Here is a 17,557-nt window from a genome sequence, read left to right as displayed (position 1 = left end):
GTAAAATTAGTACTTCTAAAAAATAGGGATCCAGCTGGCTATTGAAAAAAAACCTTTTTTAAAAAGAGAGAAACAAGATAGTAAAAATCACTTGAATTTCTATGTGACTGAGATAACCATTTTCATTTGTATCCTTGCACGATGCATTACATACGTTATTAAACTAGCCATGAAAGGATGGTTGTATAAAATGCTAAAATTGCTCACCGTGGTGTAAGAAACGGAATATTACAATGAACACTGAGCAGAAGGGCTTCTCCATTACACATTGTAGCTTGGGCTAGGGACACACGAAAGCGTTTTAACTTCTTGTAGAATCAGAAAACAAGTGAAATTTTAGGTTGAGGAAAATCTATAAATAGTTACCATCTGTCTTTATACCAACACAGTCCTAAAATACGATTTTTGGTATTTTTAAGGAGAAAAGTGCCCATGAAGGCAAAAAGTGCCACCGCCCACTAAAGTCGAAAAGTCATCCTGCCTCTGAGCCCACTGTGGCCATTTCCTTATCAGTTTACCGGTTGTCTTTAATCTGTAACTATATTAAGTTTTGAATGTTTTTAAACTTTATAAAATTAGACTGAAGGCGCTCTCCCACAAAATTGCTTTTTACACTCAGAGACCCATTGGTCCAAGCTATGTTCAGGAGTTGGAGCCCAAAGTCTAGACAACTTGAAGGGTGTGTCTTATGTTTATGTGAAATGAATGCCACAAACTACAGACTTTTTAAATGGACAAAACCCACAGATAATAAAAATTCTGAAAGACAAACATGTAAGCTGCAAACAATTCACTAAAAGTTGTATATTTGGACTTCGTACCCTTTAACTTCAACAATGAGGTTGAAGTAGTTGTATCCGACTTTGTGCGACCCCATAGACGGCAGCCCACTAGGTTCCTCTGTCCCTGGGATTCTCCAGGCAAGAACACTGGAGTGGATTGCCATTTCCTTCTCCAATGCATGAAAGTGAAAAGTGAAAGTGAAGTCCCTCAGTCGTGTTCGACTCCTAGCGACCCCATGGACTGCAGCCTACCAGGCTCCTTAGTACATGGGATTTTTCTAGGCGAAAGAACTGGAGTGGGGTGCCATTGCCTTCTCCTATTACACAGAGAACACAAAGATAATTCAGTCCTTTTTCTAGTAAGGCTGATAAAATGTTATTGAGTTTATAAAAGTTTCAAGTTAATATTTCATTTGATAATGTGCAATTTTTAGGATTAACAAGTTTAAAAATTTTCTATCAAGCCTTTTTTCATATACAATCTATAAAAATTTAGAGCACATAAAAGTTTCTGGTGTAATGATTGATACTAAATACTTGGAACAGATAACGCATTACTACTACTAGGTTGTTACAGGTTTTCTCATTTTTAGATATGTATTGTGAGTTTTATATGTCGGTATTTTATGTCAAAATTTCAGTACTTTTTCCAGTTTGATCATTTGACTCATTACCCATCGTTTAGATTAACAGCAATCCAGTAACAACATGTTACTCATTATTTCTGTTTGAAATTGATCTGTTCTTAATGAATTACTAAGCTGTCATAATAATGTCTATTGATTTCATCATTCAGTTCAGTTGAGTCAGTCGTGTCCGACTCTTTGCGACCCCTTGAATCGCAGCATGCCGGGCCTCCCTGTGCATCACCAACTCCCGGAGTTCACTGAGACTCACGTCCATCGAGTCGGTGATGCCATCCAGCCATCTCATCCTCTGTCGTCCCTTTCTCCTCCTGCCCCCAATCCCTCCCAGCATCAGAGTCTTTTCCAATGAGTCAACTCTTCGCATGAGGTGGCCAAAGTACTGGAGTTTCAGCTTTAGCATCATTCCTTCCAAAGAAATCCCAGGGCTGATCTGCTTAAGGATGGACTGGTTGGATCTCCTTGCAGTCCAAGGGACTCTCAAGAGTCTTCTCCAACACCACAGTTCAAAAGCATCAATTCTTCGGCGCTCAGCCTTCTTCACAGTCCAACTCTCACATCCATACATGACTACAGGAAAAACCATAGACTTGACTAGAGGAACCTTTGTTGGCAAAGTAATGTCTCTGCTTTTGAATATGTTATCTAGGTTGGTCATAACTTTCCTTCCAAGGACTAAAGTGTCTTTTAATTTCATGGCTGCAGTCACTATCTGCAGTGATTTTGGAGCCCAGAAAAATAAATTCTGACACTGTTTCCACTGTTTCCCCATCTATTTCCCATGAAGTGATGGGACCAGATGCCATGATCTTCGTTTTCTGAATGTTGAGCTTTAAGCCAACTTTTTCACTCTACGCTTTCACTTTCATCAAGAGGCTTTTGAGTTCCTCTTCACTTTCTGCCATAAGGGTAGTGTCATCTGCATATCTGAGGTTATTGATATTTCTTCTGGCTATCTTGATTCCAGTTTGTGTTTCTTCCAGTCCAGCGTTTCTCATGATGTACTCTGCATAGAAGTTAAATAAGCAGGGTGACAATATACAGCCTTGACGAACTCCTTTTCCTATTTGGAACCAGTCTGTTGTTCCATGTCCAGTTCTAACTGTTGCTTCCTGACCTGCATACAAATTTCTCAAGAGGCAGATCAGGTGGTCTGGTATTCCCATCTCTTTCAGAATTTTCCACAGTTTATTGTGATCCACACAGTCAAAGGCTTTGGCATAGTCAATAAAGCAGAAATAGAGGTTTTTCTGGAACTCTCTTGCTTTTTCTATGATCCAGCGGATGTTGGCAATTTGATCTCTGGTTCCTCTGCCTTTTCTAAAACCAGCTTGAACATCAGGAAGTTCACGGTTCACGTATTGCTGAAGCCTGGCTTGGAGACTTTTGAGCATTACCTTACTAGTGTGTGAGATGAGTGCAATTGTGCGGTAGTTTGAGCATTCCTTGGCATTGCCTTTCTTTGGGATTGGAATGAAAACTGAGCTTTTCCAGTCCTGTGGCCACTGCTGAGTTTTCCAAATTTGCTGGCATATTGAGTGCAGCGCTTTCACAGCATCATCTTTCAGGATTTGGAATAGCTCAACTGGAATTCCATCACCTCCACTAGCTTTGTTCGTAGTGATGCTTTCTAAGGCCCACTTGACTTCACATTCCAGGATATCTGGCTCTAGGTCAGTGATCACACCATCGTGATTATCTGGGTCATGAAGATCTTTTTTCAGTACAGTTCTTCTGTGTATTCTTGCCACCTCTTCTTAATATCTTCTGCTTCTGTTAGGTCCATACCATTTCTGTCCTTTATTGAGCTCATCTTTGCATGAAATGTTCCTTTGGTATCTCTGATTTTCTTGAAGAGATCCCTAGTCTTTCCCATTCTGTTGTTTTCCTCTATTTCTTCGCATTGATCGCTGAAGAAGGCTTTCTTATCTCTTCTTGCTATTCTTTGGAACTCTGCATTCAGATGTTTATATCTTTCCTTTTCTCCTTTGCTATTCGTTTCTCTTCTTTTCACAGCTATTTGTAAGGCCTCCCCAGACAGCCATTTTGCTTTTTTGCATTTCTTTTCTATGGGATTGGTTTTGATCCCTTTCTCCTGTACAATGTCACGAACCTCATTCCATAGTTCATCACGCACTCTTATCTATCATATCTAGTCCCTTAAATCTATTTCTCACTTCCACTGTATAATCATAAGGGATTTGATTTAGGTCATACCTGAATGGTCTAGTGGTTTTCCCTACTTTCTTCAATTTAAGTCTGAATTTGGCAATAAGGACTTCATGGTCTGAGCCACAGTCAGCTCCTGGTCTTGTTTTTGCTGACTGTATAGAGCTTCTCCATCTTTGGCTGCAAAGAATACAATCAATCTGATTTCGGTGTTGACCATCTGGTGATGTCCATGTATAGAGTCTTCTCTTGTGTTGTTGGAAGAGGGTGTTTGTTATGACCAGTGCATTTTCTTGGCAAAACTCTATTAGTCTTTGCCCTGCTTCATTCCATATTCCAAGGCCAAATTTGCCTGTTACTCCAGGTGTTTCTTGACTTCCTACTTTTGCATTCCAGTCCCTTATAATGAAAAGGACATCTTTTTTGGGTGTTAGTTCTAAAAGGTCTTGTCGGTCTTCATAGAACCGTTCAACTTCAGCTTCTTCAGCGTTACTGGTTGGGGCATAGACTTGGATTACTGTGATATTGAATGGTTTGCCTTGGAAACGAACAGAGATCATTCTGTCGTTTTTGAGATTGCATCCAAGTACTGCATTTCTGACTCTTTTGTTGACCACGATGGCCACTCCATTTCTTCTGAGGGATTCCTGCCCGCAGTAGTAGATATAATGGTCATCTGAGTTAAAGTCACCCATTCCAGTCCATTTCAGTTCACTGTTTCCTAGAATGTCGACATTCACTCTTGCCGTCTCTTGTTTGACCTCTTCCAATTTGCCTTTTGCTTTGGCTCCATCCCTTCATTCTTTCTGGAGTTATTTCTCCACTGATCTCCAGTAGCATATTGGGCACCTACTGACCTGGGGAGTTTCTCTTTCAGTATCCTATCATTTTGCCTTTTCATACTGTTCATGGGGTTCTCAAGGCAAGAATACTGAAGTGGTTTGCCATTCCCTTCTCCGGTGGACCACATTCTGTCAGATCTCTCCACCGTGACCCGCCCATCTTGGGTTGCCCCACGGGCATGGCTTAGTTTCATTGAGTTAGACAAGGCTGTGGTCCTAGTGTGATTAGATTGACTAGTTTTCTGTGAGTATGGTTTCAGTTTGGCAGTAAATCTTCCCATTCACCCAATGATTGATTTAATTTCTATTAACATATCTGTCACCATAGATTCATTTTAGACTATTCTAGAACTCTGTTGATGGAGTAATGTACTCTTTTAACCATCTGCTTTTGTTCAACATGAAGTGTGTGCTGTTCCCAAATGTTGCATGTATCAGGAATTCATTTTTATTGCAAAGAAGGATGTCATTCAGTGAATACACCACAATTTGGTTGTTTTTAGTCATCTAATGATGGATATTGGATAGCTTCATGTTTTCCATTATTATTAATAAAGCTGTTATGAACATTACTGTAGAAGTCTTTAAGTTGACGTATGTTTTCATTTCTGTGGTTGTTTTTTAATTACTAAGTTGTATCCAGCTGCTTTGTGACCCCATGGACTGTAACCCACCAGCCTCCGCTGTCTATGGGGTTTCCCAGGCAAGAATACTGGAGTGGGTTGCCATTTCCTTTTCCAGGGGATCTCCCTGACCCAGGGATCAAACCCATGTTTCATGCCTTGGCGGGTGGATACTTTACCACTGAGCAATCTGGGAAGCCCATTTAACTTGGATAAATATGCAGGGGAGAAATTGCTGGATTACAGAGTAGGTGTGTCTTTAATATTGAGAAATTACAATCCATTTTCCAAGGTGATTTTACCATATTAAATTACTATAAGCAAAGTATAAGATTCCCATTTATTCCACAATCTTGTGAATACTATTCCTATTGTGAATCTTTAAAATTTCAGTCATACCAGTGGGTTAAAGGTGTGCCTCATTTGTATTTCCCTAAAAACTAATGATGCAGAATGTCTTTTCACCTAAAGATTGGGAATGAGTGTATCTTCTTTCAAATTGACTGCATGAGCCCTTTGACCATAAGGTGAAAAGGGACTTTATTTTTTCACCAGTTTTAGGTTCACAGCAAAATTCAGAGGAAGGTACAGAGATTTCTGAAATATCCCCTTGCTGCCCTACCCGCCATGGGGCTTCTCAGATGGCTAATGGTAAAGAATCCACCTGCCAGTGCAGAGGATGCAGAAGACACAGGTTCAATCCCTGGGTCAGGAAGATTCCCTGGAGGTGGAAACGGCAATCCACTACTCCAGTATTCTTGCCTGGGAAGTCCCATGGACAGAGGAGCCTGGTGGGCTATACAGTCCATGGGGTCGCAAAGCATCAGACATGAGTTAGTGACTAAGGACACACGCATAACCCTCCCTCATATGCATAGCATCCCCCATTATTAACGTCCCCCCTCAGTGTATGTAGTACATTTGTTACAAGTGATGAGCCTATGTTGACATGTCATGACACCCGGAGTCCATTGTTTACATTAGGATTCACTCCTGATATGTACATTCTATGGATTTAGACAAATGTATAATGACATGTTGGAGAAGGCAATGGCACCCCACTCCAGTATTCTTGCCTGGAAAATCCCATGGACGGAGTCGCCTGGTAGGCTGCAGTCCATGGGGTCGCTAAGAGTCAGACACGACTGAGCGACTTCACTTTCACTTTTCACTTTCATGCATTGGAGAAGGAAATGGCAACCCACTCCAGTGTTCTTGCCTGGAGAATCCCAGGGACGGGGGAGCCTGGTGGGCTGTCATCTCTGGGGTCGCACAGAGTTGGACATGACTGAAGCGACTGAGCAGCATAATGACATGTATCAGTCCTTACCATGTCAAGAGCACTTTCACTGCCCTAAGAATCCTCTGTGCACTGCCTGTTCATCCCTCCCTAATCTCACCCCTGGCAACCACTCATTCTTTTACTGTCTCCATAGTTTTGCCTTCAGCATTGGAGTCACACAGTATGTAGCCTTTTCTGATTGGCTTCTTTCACTTAATAATGTGTATTTCAGGGTCCTTGGCACCATTTCATGGCTTCATAGCTCATTTCTTCTTTGAGAGCTTCTCTTGTGGCTCAGCTGGTAAAGAATCCGCCTGTAATGTGGGAGACCTCGGTTTGATTCCTGGGTTGGGAAGAGCCCCTGGAGAAAGGAAAGGCTACCCACTCCAGTATTCTGGCCTGGAGAATTCCATGGACTGTATAGTCCATAGGGTTCCAAAGAGTCAGACACAACTCAGCAACTTTCACTTTAATTTCTTTTTAGCACTAATTAATATTCTGTTGTCTGCATGTACCAAAGTTTAGTTATCCATTCACCCACTGAAGGGCATCTTGGTTGCTTCCAAGTTTAGGCAATTATGAATAAAGCTGCTGTAGACATCCATGTGCAGGTTTTTACGTAAATATAAGTTTTCAATTCATTTAGATAAATATCTAGGGCACCATTGCTGGATCCGACAGTAAAAGTATATTTAGTTTTATGAGAAACCACCAAATGGTTTTCCAAAGTAGCAGTACCATTTGGTGCTGTCAGTGTTCCAGATTTTGGCCACTCTTAAAGGTGTATAAGAGCATCTCATTATTGTTTTAATTTGTATTTTTTTTGATGATATGATATGGAGCATTTCTTCATATACTAATTTACAGTCCATATATCTATATCAGTGAAGTGTAGTTTGTTTTCTTAATGTTAAGTTTTAAGTGTTCTTTGTATGTTTTGGGTTGTTGGGTTGTTTGTTTTCTTAATGTTGAGTGTTATGAGTTCTTTGTATGTTTTGGATAACAGTCCTTTGTAAGGTATCTATTTTGCAAATATTTGTTCCAAGTCTGTAGCTTCTCTTCTGATTATCTTGAAATTATCTTTCACAAAGCACAAGTTTCTACATTTTAATAAAGTCTAGCTTATCAATTATTTTCTCCATGGATCCTGACTTTGGTGTTGTATCTATAAAGTATAGGCACACCCCAGGTCATCTACGTTTTCTCCTCTGTTATCACCAGGAGTCTTAGAGTTCTGGCATTTTACATTTATATCTCTGATCCATTTTTGGTTCCTTTTTGTTAAGGGTATAAGGTGTGTGTCTATCTTCATTGTTTCTTTAATGGATGTGGTTGTCCAGTTGTCCAGCACCATTTGCTGAAGAGATTATTTTGACTTTATCAGTGATCAGTAGACTGGGGTCAGATCATGTATGGGGATCTGCAACTGGGCTCTATATTCTGTTCCATAAATCTACTTGTCTATTCTTTCACCAATACCACACTGTCTTGAATAGTTTTATAATAGTCTTGAAGTTGGGTAACATAAGTCTTCTGACTTTGTTCTTCACCTTCAATATTGAGTTGGCTACTCTGGGTCTTTTCCTTCTCCATATAAACTTTACAGTCAGTTTGTCAATAGCCAGAAAATTATTTTGTGGCTGGATTCCACAGCTTAAGTTGAGAAGAACAGATACCTTGATATTATGAGTCTTCCTGTCCATGAAAATGGAATGTCTCTCCATTTATTTTGTTTTTCTTTGGTAGCTCTTGTCAAAGTTTTATAGTTGTATTCATATCAATCTTGTACATATTTTGTTAGATTTATATGTAAGCATTTCATTTGGGGGGTGCTTATGTAAATGCTGAGCTTCCCTGGTGGCTCAGTGGTAAAGAATCCGCCTGCAACACAGGTGACACAGGTTCGATCCCTGGGTCACAGAGACCCCCTGGAGAAGGAAATAGCAATGCACTTCAGCATTCTTGCCTGGATAATCCCATGGACAGAGGAGCCTGGTGGGCTAGAGTCCACAGGGTCACAAAAGAGTTGGACACAACTTAGTGACTAAAGAAGAACAATGTAAATGCTGTTGTATTTATAATTCAAATTCCATGTTTTCATTGGTTGTGTATAGGAAAGCAGTTGACTTTTGGATATTAACACATTATTGACCAAAGCTAGTGGAGGTGATGGAATTCCAGTTGAGCTATTTCAAATCCTGAAAGATGATGCTGTGAAAGTGCTGCACTCAATATGCCAGCAAATTTGGAAAACTCAGCAGTGGCCACAGGACTGGAAAAGGTCAATTTTCATTCCAATCCCAAAGAAAGGTAATGCCAAAGAATGCTCAAACTACCACACAATTGCACTCATCTCACACACTAGTAAAGTAATGCTCAAAAGTCTCCAAGCCAGGCTTCAGCAATACGTGAACCGTGAACTTCCTGATGTTCAAGCTGGTTTTAGAAAAGGCAGAGGAACCAGAGATCAAACTGCCAACATCCGCTGGATCATCGAAAAAGCAAGAGAGTTCCAGAAAAACCTCTATTTCTGCTTTATTGACTATGCCAAAGCCTTTGACTGTGTGGATCACAATCAACTGTGGAAAATTCTGAAAGAGATGGGAATACCAGACCACCTGACCTGTCTCTTGAGAAACCTGTATGCAGGTCAGGAAACAACAGTTAGAACTGGACATGGAACGACAGACTGGTCCAAATAGGAAAAGGAGTATGTCAAGCCTGTATATTGTCACCCTGCTTATTTAACTTCTATGCAGAGTACATCATGAGAAACGCTGGGCTGGAAGAAGCACAAGCTGGAATCAAGATTTCTGGGAGAAATATCAATAACCTCAGATATGCAGATGACACCATCCTTATGGCAGAAAGTGAAGAGGAACTCAAAAGCCTCTTGATGAAAGTGAAAGTGGAGAGTGAAAAAGTTGGCTTAAAGCTCAACATTCAGAAAACGAAGATCATGGCATCTGGTCCCATCACTTCATGGGAAATAGATGGGGAAACAGTGGAAACAGTGTCAGATTTTATTTTTTTGGGCTCCAAAATCACTGCAGATGGTGACTGCAGCCATGAAATTAAAAGACGCTTAGTCCTTGGAAGAAAAGTTATGACCAACCTAGAAAGCATATTTAAAAGCAGAGACATTATTTTGCCAACAAAGGTCCATCTAGTCAAGGCTATGGTTTTTCCAGTAGTCATGTATGGATGTGAGAGTTGGACAGTGAAGAAAGCTGAGCACCGAAGAATTTATGCTTTTGAACTGTGGTGTTGGAGAAGACTCTTGAGAGTCCCTTGGACAGCAAGAAGATCCAACCAGTCCATCCTAAAGGAGATCAGTCCTAGGTGTTCATTGGAAGGACTGATGTTGAAGCTGAAACTCTAGTACTTTGGCCACCTCATGCGAAGAGTTGACTCATTGGAAAAGACCCTAATGCTGGGAAGGATTGGGGGCAGGAGGAGAAGGGGATGACAGAAGATGAGATGGCTGGATGACATCACTGACTCGATGTACATGGGTTTGGGTGGACTCTGGGAGTTGGTGATGGACAGGGAGGCCTGGCATGCTGCAATTCATGGGGTCGCAAAGAGTTGGACACGACTGAGTGACTGAACTGAACTGACCAGAGATATATTAATACATCTTTTTTTACCTTGAACATTGTTTATTGGAGATGTTTCAATAGTCACTTAAATAACAAATCACAGGCCATAGGCATTAGTTTCCGCAAAAATCCCCCAGTCAATGTCAATAATTAATTAACCTACGTCCTGCTACCTTGCTAAAATCACTTACTCTGTTTTTTTTTTTTTCAATTACTTTGGATTTTCTACATAGATTATAATTTCACCTATCTAAAAAGTCAGTTTTATTTCTTCCTTCACAGTCTATTCACATTTTATTTTCCTTTCTGTCCTTAATGCTTTAGCAAGGACTTCCAGAATGACCCTGAAAAGAAGTGGTGACAGTGGACATCCTTGCCTGTACCTTATCTGAATGGGAGAGCTTTGAGTTTCTTACTTTAAGTAGGACACACAGAATTAAGTGTCTCATTTTTCTCCTTTCAGGAGTTTGTTTTTCTGTGATTTGAGCATGCTCTGCCTAGTTGCAGGGCTTCCGATTGTGGTTGTGGTTGTAGCTGTAGTTGTGGGGCCTCCCTTACCTAGTTGTAGTGGTAAGGAATTCACCTGCCAATGCAGGAGATGCAGCAGACTCAGGTTCGATCCCTGGGTTGGGAAGAATCCCTTGGAGGAGGAAATAGCAACCCACTCCAGTATTCCTGCCGGAAAAATCCCATGGAAGAGGAGCCTGGTGGGCTACAGTCTGTGGGGTCCCAAAGAGTCAGACACAACTGAGCACACGCACACACACACACACACACACACACACACGCACATGCCTAGTTGTAGTTTGGGACATTTATCCTACTTGGTGGTCTCTGAGCTGCCTGGGCCACAATTTAGTGTCTGACGTTAATTTGGGAAAGTTCTCTGTCATTTCTGTTTCAAATATTTCTCCTGTCCTTGTCTTTCTTCTTGTACTCCTAGGACGCCTGTGTCACAGCTTTTGTGCTTGTCCCTCAGTCCCTGGATTCCGTTTTGTTTTTCAGTCTTTGTTCCTTTTGCTCTTAGCTTTGATAGTTTGTCCTGAGATATCCTCAAGCTCAGATTCTTTTCTTAAGCCCATTGCTTGCGTGCTTAGTCACTCAGTCATGTCTGGTTCTTTGTAACCCCATGGACTGTAGCCCATCAGGCTCCTCTGTTCATGGGATTTTTCAGGCAAGAATACTGGAGTGGGTGCCATTTCCTTTTCCAGGGGATCCTCCCAACCCAGGGATCAAACTCGCATTTCCTGTGTCTTCTGCATTGCAGGCAGATTCTTCACCTGCTGAGCCATCAGGGAAATCCAGTAAGCCCATTAGAGGCATTTATGTCTGTTATTATGTTTTTTATCTCTAGCTTCATTTTTTTTTTTTTTTTCTCTCTTAGGATTTCCAAGTCTCTGCTTACTTGTGTATCTTTTCTTGCATGCTGTCTGCTTTATCCATTAGAGCTCTTAGCATAGTAATTATGTGGACTTCCCTGGACTTTACCTTACGGTAAAGCGTCTGTCTACAATGCAGGAGACCCGGGTTTGATCCCTGGGTTGGGAAGATCCCCTGGAGGGAGATGGCAATCCACTCCAGTACTCTTGCCTGGAAAATCCCATGGACAGAGGAGCCTGGTAGGCTACAGCCCATGGGGTCGCAAAGAGTCGGACACGACTGAGCGACTTCCCTTTCACTTTCACCTTTCTGGTCTGAAAACCCTCACATGTCTAGATCTGATGCTTGCTCTGTCTCTTCAAATTGTGGTTTCGCCTCATGGTATGCCTTTGGGTTTTGTTGTTATTGTTTGTTGGTTTTGTTGTTTTTTTGGCTGCAGAGGGGGACATGGGGGATCTTAGCTCCCCAACCAGAACTGAATCCGGGCCCCTTGCAGTGGAAGAGTAGAGTCCTCACCACTGGACCAGGGGCCTCCCTGTAAGTTGTTCTTGATAGTGGGACAGAATGTACTATGTAAAGGTGACTGTTATAAAGAAGCTTTTAGGAAATGGTGGTGAGGTGTGGCAGGAGGCATTGTTGTATAGTCCCGTGATTAGGTCCAAATCTTTTACTGATCTACCACTGAACTGTGAACTTCACAAGTGTTTTCCTTTTTTTTTCCACAAGTGTTTTTAATTTTTTTTTTCTTCCTGTTTCGGCTGCAGTGGGTGGCTAGAACTGCAGGAGTTGGGTCTTTCCCTTCCCCCAGGTCAGTTACGCTCTGACAATACTCTGCCTGCTAGGTTGTCCTGAAGGTAGGTTTTGTTGAGAACAGAATGCTCTGGTGTATTTCTTCTTCTCTTCCTGCTGGAGGAACAAGGGGAATTTTCTTTGGTACTGTGGGAACCTCATCAAATTCCTGGAGGTAAAACTCATAAAATAGGTGGGCGGTGGGGAGGGGAAGGGGGGGTCTTCTCTGTGAGTCAGTGCTCCTAGAGTTTTTAACCCTCTGAGTTGTCCACAGTGTAGCCTGGATCTCCTGTATTGCAGGCAGATTTTTTTTTACGTCTGAGCCACCAGTGAAAGTGAAAGTCGCTCAGTCGTGTCCGACTCTTTGAGGCCCCATGCATAGTCCATGGAATTCTCCAGGCCAGAACACTGGAGTGGATAGACATTTTTCTCCAGGGGATCTTCCCAACCCAGGAATCCAACCCAGGTCTCCCGCATTGCAGGTGGATTCTTTACCAGCTGAGCCACCAGAATACTGGAGTGGGTAGTCTACCCCTTCTCCACCGGATCTTCCCTACCCAGGGATTGAACCAGGGTCTCCTGCATTGCAGGCGGATTCTCTACCAGCTGAGTTACCAGGAAAGTCTCCGAGCCACCAGGGAAGCTGCTGGCAATTGTAGTTCAGATTTTCTTAAGTAGAACTGGTTCCCATGGCAGCTTTCACTTGTGGGTTTCTGCTCAGGTAAATAGTCGTTCTTTGTATTTGCCTCTGTCTCTCCGGTCTTCCAGGTGGCATATTGCCCTTATTTCCTGCTCTCTTATAGATGTTAGAAGGGTTGATTTTTCAGTTGTGTGTGCATGCTGAGTCACTTCAGTCTTGTCGGACTCTTTTCAACCTCATGAACTGTAGCCCGCCAGGCTCCTCTATCCACGGAATTCTCCAGGCAAGAATACTGGAGTGGGTTGCCATTACCTACTCCAGGGGATCTTCCCAGCCCAGGGATCAAACCCGAGTCTCCTGCATTGGCAGACTGATTCTTTACCATCTGAGCCACCAGAGTTTGTAGTGGTTGATAATTATCTGATACAAAACATGTAACAAAATATATTTGCTAGATTGTTTTCCAGATTGCATGTGCCCTTTGGCATCCAATATAAAGATCTCCCATAAATATAAACTGTGGTGAAATTCACTTAATAATTACTTTATATTAATCATTTTTCTCCCCACCCCTCTTCTCACAGTGGCACCATATTACTAAAAGCTATAAGTACCTAGGATTTGTGCCTCAAATCAAGACATCATTTGGGTAATTTCAAATAATGTACAGCTCTTCATATAAAAAAGGTCTTTTATGGTCACAAGTCTAAAAATAATTATATTCCAACAGCCTGATATACCATGTGTTAGAAATCACAAAAGCATGGTTTTGACACATATAATTTTTTAAGCTAAGAAAATGTGAGATGCTGAAAGATGAGAACAGCCATCCTTCTGTGTAAGTTTGCAGTGCTACAAAACTCAGGCAATGACTTTGCTTTTTCAGCTAACTTATCCAGCCCACAGTGGTGGTGGCTTAGTTACTAAGTTGTGTCTGACTCTTGTGCCCCCAGGAATTATAGCCCACCAGGCTCCTCCGTCCATAGGACTTCCCAGGCAAAAATACTGAAGTGGGTTGCTATTTCCTTCTCCAGTGGATCTTCCCGACCCAGGGATCGAACCTGAATCTCCTGCATTGGCAGGCAGATTCTTTACTCCTGAGCCACCAGGAAAGCCCATCCAGCTCATTGGGACAATGTACGAAATAAGGACTTTGGGGAGTACAAATAACTTTACCAAGTTACAAAATTTTGCCAAATCAAGCTAGTGGCCTGTAATACAATAAAAATAATACTTTTGTTGAAGTCACATGTTACTCTCTTGATAGTTTTCATTCTAAAAATATAATTTTAAGTACCAAATCAGAATGTTGTGGCTTTCATGGTGGGTTTATAATACTGCAGGATAGTTGATATGAATACAAATACATATGACTGCTGCTGCTGCTGCTAAGTCACTTCAGTCATGTCTGACTCTGTGTGACCCCATAGACGGCAGCCCACCAGTCTCCCCAGTCCCTGGGATTCTCCAGGCAAGAACACTGGAGTGGGTTGACTTTTCCTTCTCCAGTGCATGAAAGTGAAAGTGAAGTCGATCAGTTGTGTCCAACTCTTAGCGACCCCATGAACTGCAGCCTATCAGGCTCCTCCATCCATGGGATTTTCCAGGCAAGAGTATTGGAGTGGGGGTGCCATTGCCTTCTCCTACTTATGACTTTAAAAGTACTTAATTTCTCCTCTTAAAAGTAAATTCTTTCCCTTCACTGTTCACCTGAAACTATCACAATATTGTTAATCAGCCATACCCCAATACAAAAAGTTCAAAAGAAAATAAAGTAAATTCTTGGACTTCCCTGGTGGTACAGAGGATGGGAGTCTGCCTGCCGATTCAGGGGACGTGCGTTCAATTACTGGTCAAGAAAGATTCCTCATTCTGTGGAGCAACTAAGCCTGTGTGCCATAACTACTGAAGCCCGTGTGCCTAGAGCTTGTGCACCTCAACAAGAGAAGCCACCGAAACGGGAGGCCCACATACCACAAGAAGACCCAGCACAACCAAAAATGAAAATAAGTTAAATTCTTTCATGGAAGCTGTTGAGGTTTAATGCACCTGAGCAGGCATGTGTATATAAATTATGGCTCTTCTCTGAGGTTGGTCCCATGCCGGGTAGAGTTTATATGCATGAAAAGCTTTAGAATTGTACCTTAGTGAGATTCAACAGTCTCTAACTTTTCCCCCAATAATTTAGATTTCCCAATTTTATAGTTTTTTTTTTAATTTTCATAGAGGACTTGCTTGTATTGAAAATTAATTATTTTATTTTGGTTGTGCTGGGTCTTCACTGCGGCTTGCCAGCTTTCTCTAGCTGCAGCAAGCAGGGGTTACTCTTCATTGAGTGGCACTGGCTTCTCACTGCAGTGGCTTTTCTTGGGGAGCATGGGCTGTAGGCATTCAGGCTTCAATAGTTGCAGCACTGGGGTTCAGCGGTCATGGCACATGGGCTTAGTTGCTCTGAGGCATGTGGCATCTTCCTGGACCAGGGATTGAACTTATGTCCCCTATCATTGGCAGTCTTCATCACTGGACCAGCAGGAAAGTCCCGAGGCCTGAGCTTTGGAGGATGCTTCAGAGTTTGGTAAGCAAATGAGGTGGGGAGGATATTCCAGGTAAAGGAAATAGCACCTGGAGAATCAGGGAGACAGGAAGGATGCTGTGTGTGAGAGCTGCTAGAGAAAAACATTGGGGACTGGGGGTGTGGAAGCTTCCCTGTTGCTCAGTTGGTAAAGAATCTACCTGTGATGCAGGAAACCCCAGTTCAATTCCTGAGTTGGGAAAATCCACTGGAGAAGGGAGAGGCTACCCATTCCAGTATTCTTGGGATTCGCTTGTGGCTCAGTTGGTAAAGAATCCGCCTGCAATGAGGGAGGCCTGGGTTCGATTCCTGGGTTGGGAAGATCCCCTGGAGAAGGGAAAGGCTACCCACTCCAGTATTCTGGCCTGGAGAATTCCATGGACTGTATAGTCCATGGGGTCACAAAGAGTCAGAAACGACTGAGCGGCTTTCACTTTCTTCACTTTCTGGGAGTGTGGAATTTGGGAGAGGAGATGACTGCAAAATGTGGGCACACGCTGGATGTGGGCCTAGATTGTTAATAATGAAAGCACTGACAACACTAACTCTCATTAAGTCCTAAGCTTCAGTAAGATAGGTCCCCTTCTACAAGTGAGGGAAGGGAGGCATGGCTCACTCATATCTTGCATCTACATAGCTAGTAACCGTAGTTGTCCAGGCCGTGTGCTTAATCAATACACCACACTGCCTGCCTGGAGACTGTGGTTACGGTCTAAGTCTTTAGCTTATAGCCGGCAGGAAAACAGCTCCACAACCACCAGGAACTGGATTCTTTCAACCAGCCAGAGGAGCAGGAGCCAGACTCCCTCCAAGAGCCTCCAGACACGAAAGCCTCCAGTCCTGCTGACATCCTGACCTCAGCCTCATTACACCCATACAAGACTTCTGACCCACAGGACAGTAAGATAATAATTTGTGTGGTTTTAGGCCACGAACCTCGGGATGATTTTTTTATGGCAGCACAGGAATTTAATATTTACATAAAATTTTGTTTATCACTCGTATAGAGATGGAATTGATTTTTATATATTGAACTTGTCTCTAGTAACTTTGCTTAACACATTAATTCCAATACATCTTTTATAGAGTCTTTCGGATTTCCTGAGTTCACACTCAAATCATCTATGGATAATGGCCATTTTAGACCTTCATTCCCAATCCATGTAGCTTTCACTTTCTTTCCTTCCCTGACAGCACTGACTGGCTAAGGCTGAGAAGAGTTGAGTGTAGGAATCCTTCTCTTTCTTTATCTCAAAGCGAAACATTTCAGTGTGTTGCCTTTAAGAATAATGTTGGCTGCAGGTTTTTGCAGATAACCTTCTGCAGATAACCTTTACCAGTTTGAGGTGGTTGCCGTCTATTCTTATTGGTTGGAGCTGGAATTTATCAAGTGCAATTTCCTTATTTTTTGCCCCCACATGTAGCTTTTATTCAGAGAAGGCAATGGCACCCCACTCCAGTACTCTTGCCTGGAAAATCCCATGGACGGAGGAGCCTCATAGGCTCCAGTCCATGGGGTCGCAAAGAGTCGGAACGACTGAGCGACTTCGCTTTCACTTTTCACTTTCATGCACTGGAGAAGGAAATTGCGACCCACTCCAGTGTTCTTGCCTGGAGAATCCCAGGGACAGAGGAGCCTGGTGGTCTGCTGTCTATGGGATCGCACAGAGTCGGACACGACTGAAGTGACTTAGCAGCAGCAGCAGCAGCAGCAGCTTTTATTCTTCATTAACATGGTGAATTGTACTGATTGGTTTCCTTAAATTTTTATTTTATTTATTTTTTTGTGGAGCGAGGGGAATGGGAGCCTGGAAAGATAAGATTGTGCAGAACCTTCATAGACAACGACATAGAGTTTGAACATTATCCACAAGTGCAGCGAGAAGTCATTTCAAAGGTTCTGAACAGAGTGATGCCATGACCGATTTTGCAGCTGTAGAGTCTAGCTTGAAAAAGGACCAGTAGTGAATGCAGGGAGGTCAGTATATGTCATACAAAGAGGGTGATGCCCAAGATTAAGGTAGCTGGTGGAGGCACACCTCAGGTGCAGGTCAGTGTTTGGAAGCAGAAGTGATGGGGCTTGCTAATGGGCTGACTGTGGAGGTAGTGGGGGAAGGTGCACACAGCAAGGACGGATCCTCCTAGGTTCCTGACTGGAGCAGTGCGGTGAACAGTGACACCACCAGCAGCAGTGAGAAAGGCTGGGAGCGGGTGAGACTCTGAGGTGTGTGT

This window comes from Bos mutus, chromosome 11 (genome assembly GCF_027580195.1).
Source record: "Bos mutus isolate GX-2022 chromosome 11, NWIPB_WYAK_1.1, whole genome shotgun sequence".
Lineage (NCBI taxonomy): Eukaryota > Metazoa > Chordata > Mammalia > Artiodactyla > Bovidae > Bos > Bos mutus.
This window is presented reverse-complemented; position numbering follows the sequence as displayed.